Below are 4,211 nucleotides of genomic sequence, written 5' to 3' on the forward strand. Positions count from 1 at the left end.
AGTCCTTTATTTCTGAGTATGCTTAAGACATTGTAAAATTTAAAGTCTAGCTGAAGGCAAAGTCAAACGGTCACCTACTTTATACTTTGTGATAATATTGTAGAGAGCAGAAAGGTGCATCAGGTGACATACACCATGGTCATGGCAGGAAGACCAAACTTTTTGTTTACGCTATTTAGGAGCAGTAAGCCCAGTGAGAGACAGTTCAGAGCTCAGCTGCCTTACCTTGTGTCAGCATCTGACTGAAGCTTTTCTTTACCATTTGACTGTAGGTTGAATTCAGAGGCAGATTTTTTAATGAGCTTCAGTCTGGACATACATTTTCAGCATCTTGATTCACTAATTATTACCTGAAGTAATTTCTCCCCAAGGGGCCTCTGCCTGTGTACTCGGCTCTATCTGTAAAACGATGTGTGGTAACACCCAAAACTCGGTATTCTCAGGTTGTTGGCATTGACTTCTTCACCTTAGATTGGGGCTGCCCAGCAGACAGCCTGAGTCCAGATACCTTACTATATCCCGCAAATATTTCCAGACTAAAGGTTCCTAAGGGCAGATGGTGGCAGATATTATTCACTGTGTTTATCTAAAAAATTTGAGGCTTTCTGAAATAATTTTTGTAACATCACTGTTTGCTTGTCTTCAAGGTACCTTTTACCTTTCAAAGCAGGAAATTACCACGGTGGTTAACTTTTAGTAGCAGAAACAACAGGTTTAAGAAAGTGATTTCCACAGTCACCATCTTGTCACCTCACTGAATTGCATCCTGTAGTTGTAGATTTTGTGTTAAAATGTATAAATGTGTCTTTAGTGCTTTTAAGCAATGGTCTCAGCAGAATTTTCTCAATGTACTTGACCTGAGGAAACCGATTTCTAGCTTCCCTCTTAGGCTTTCCCTCCGACAGCTTTACCTGACTAGTGGACTAACACGGACTTGGTGGGTGACGCAGCTGAAGTGCCCTTGCAGTCCAGGTCCTGCAGAACCCTCAGTCATGAAAAGGTGCTCCGTGCTAGACAGAAACTTGCTGACTTCCAGTATTGTTATTTTTGTCTAAAGTTGTGTAAATACAAGCTTTGATGTTATCTTTGAGAAATCTATGTAAATAATAGTCAACAACATAGACTGTACAATTCTGTGTTATATATGTGCCTAGTGCTCTGTTGGCACTTAATAAATTTTAAGTAACAAAACTGATGATCATATAGTGAAGGCATATTTTTCTTCCGACTTGAGACAGGATATGACTATATATTAATGAGACTCAATAAACCAAGCCACACATGAAAACTTGTCTCATTACTTTATAGCCATGCCATGTATGTTTTTTAAACCATAAATGACAATAAAAGTGATTTTTGAAATGAGTGTTTTGGGTAAGTGGCTTCTGTCCTGATCTTGTACCATAACTGAAGTACTGAAGACAAAGTGTGAAGCTCTTCCCCAAAGGAACAGCTGCTCAGAAGCGAGACTTTGGCTTTGAGATCAGCCACGCAGGACACCTCACACTTGGTCCCTCCTTCGTTATCTGACACAGTTAAGAGAAGGCACCATATAGCCAGTTGGTGCTAGTTAACCACTCTCATACTGCAATGCACAACTCTTGACTGAACTCAGGCACTCAAATACTTAGAATTAGCTTCCTTCCAAGGCCACAAACAGATGAGACCAAATCACCATCATAGCCGTAAACTTTACCTAGCAAAGATTTCCATTTACTGCACTGGTTTGAAAAAAAAATGCAAAGGGACAGTATCAATGTATGTAAGTGGATACATTTCCTTTGATAATACCACTCAAGTATTAAAAAGAGGGTGGGGTAGCTCGAATTGCAAATGCTTCTAGCACAAGCAGGAAGAAGCTGCCAACGAGATGGAAGATGAGGACTAACATGTCTAAGGTTGTACACAGACATGAGCCTGGGCTACAGCTACAACCAGGATTTTCAATAAACTAGGACACAGCAAAAACCATACGATACAGCATTACTATTTCACAGCAAACCTTCATCCAAGCACTGCTCACAGGGTGACAATCCCCAAGGCTTTATATCCCATCTCTGCCTCAGATGCAATGAACCTGAAGCAGTTGCTTGGCAGCTCAGATACTCGTCTCTAAATGCTGTTTTTTGAGTTAAAGAAAGTGTGGCTCACTGGTACTGCTCACGTGGCAACATTAATGCAGATGAACAGTAGTTTAGGCTCATTTGTCGATTATAAATGACCCTGTGCGCTGTCTTGCGGTTACTATCTAGTGAATTACTGTCATGGAGCAGTTTATGGTAACTTACAAATCAGGGTCACAATTGAGTCTAGGTTTTGATTTCTAATAGCAAGACAGTCCTTGCCCTCCTGAACAGACCCATTTAGTTAAAAAAAAATTTTTTTTTTTTTTTAAGTTCCTTTGGGAAGTTTGTAATGGCATTCTTAGGTATGGTATCCCATCTGTAGTCAGTAAGGCCTTTTCATCCTAGCACCCAGGAGGCAGAGGCTGGCAGATCTTCGTCCAAGGCCAACCTAGAGTACATATATCCTATCTCAAAAAAGAAATGGAAGGGGAGAGGAGACCAAGAGGGCCAGTCCAGCATGCTCCAAGGTTAACCAAGTGTTCTCAATAGCACGCATCACAAACTAATGTCACTGGGTAAACCAGGTAACAGCTGTGTGCTTTGAGATGGCTATGAGGTCTGGTTGTGTGTGACTGAGGAAGAACACGTAGCCTCAGACTTTCACTCCTATTCAGATGTAAGTGGAGCGACCCCTCAGGCTCTTAGAAAGGTAAAGGGGTCACAGGTAAAATTCTCAGCACAGAGGCAGTAAGCACTAAGACAGGCAAAAAGGACATGAGACCTGAGTGCATGGGGTGAGGGGGATCGGCAGAGACCTAGAGTCCAGCACTGATTGGGTGAGAGCATGGCATTCAGAAATGCCGTCACTCTCAGCTACACAGAAAGTTCCAGGTCCACATGGAACACAGGAGCCTATGTCTAAGGAGAAACATTTATTTCGCAGTATAATTTAAAAAGCAATGTTGCAATGATTATGGGACATAAAACTCTTAGACAAACAGATTTTCAGTTAGTATCACACCCTACTGACTGCTCAGTTTCTACAGTCCAGTTGTACCAATTGTTCAAATACTGCAGAAAGTTTGCCGTCATTTTTTTACCATGTTTTAAAACGGTCCGTGGGGCCTAAATGCCTGCATCCCAACACTATCAGGTATATTGCTGCCTGAGTATGTCAAATACCTGCGGGGGACCCAACTGAGGTCCACATGGTTTTGCTCCTTGGATGCACACTGGGCTGGATCTGCCGAAACTTTAACATCCCACCCAACACGCAGACTGAATTGATTTAGGGTGGGCTTAAGAACTGCATTCTTTTAAGAAAAAAAAAGTCTAAATAAATATGTAGCTAGATTATACAAAGCTATATTCCCATGTTTGTACAGGGATGAGAAAACCAGAGGTGACTGTGCAAGCTGGAATCCTCACAGCAACTCTGGTTCACAGAACACAGGCTGTGGGGACGGCTGCACTGGTCCTTCATTTTAAAGCCAAGACTTCCTACTTGCCTTCACTCAAGATGATCCTAAATCACAGGACTGAGAATAAACTCCAACTGCTTATGATGTGGGAATCATTTCTTCTTTTTTTTTTTTTTCCGGAGCTGGGGACCGAACCCAGGGCCTTTCGCTCCCTAGGCAAGCGCTCTACCGCTGAGCTAAATCCCCAACCCCGGGAATCACTTCTTGACCATTAACTGGATTCATGGCCTTAAACCTACTGAATCACAACTGTCAGCTGCCTGGTCCACCAACAACTCATGTAGACACTCATTTAGACATAGAGACAGTCCATTTAATGTTACAAAACACCGTTTTCTGCCTTTTCTACAAACATTTAAAACAGTCCAAAATAGCTTAATATACAATCCAGTTTGTCTTGACCCCAACCCTTAGATTCCCACTAACTAGAAAGGAATAATGTGGATGATGCTTTAATCATGAAGAAGAGTAACACTGTAGGGTTTTTATTGTCCATTGCCTTTCAGGACGCGTACAGGCTTTAACAAAGATGGATGAAATTTAAGTACTGACTTGTAAGGTTGAACACTTTGACATAACCACTTGTAGTGAATTACTGAGAAATGGTTATTTGTGGTTGTTTTAACCCTAGCCCCAGTGCTAAGAATCAAACCCAGGATGACGA

General features: G+C 41.8%; 1 protein-coding gene across 1 annotated transcript in view; it reads left to right on the forward strand.

Annotated features, from left to right (window-relative positions):
• The window catches only part of Arid2 (AT-rich interaction domain 2), a 120,040-nt gene extending 118,674 nt beyond the window's left edge, over positions 1-1,366 (forward strand). The window contains exon 21 of the mRNA XM_032885512.1: positions 1-1,366. This exon is cut by the window's left edge and continues 1,652 nt beyond it. The gene's annotated coding sequence lies outside the window, so the exon portion shown is untranslated.
• Positions 1,367-4,211: the final 2,845 nt, after the last annotated feature.

Source organism: Rattus rattus, chromosome 1 (genome assembly GCF_011064425.1).
Source record: "Rattus rattus isolate New Zealand chromosome 1, Rrattus_CSIRO_v1, whole genome shotgun sequence".
NCBI lineage: Eukaryota > Metazoa > Chordata > Mammalia > Rodentia > Muridae > Rattus > Rattus rattus.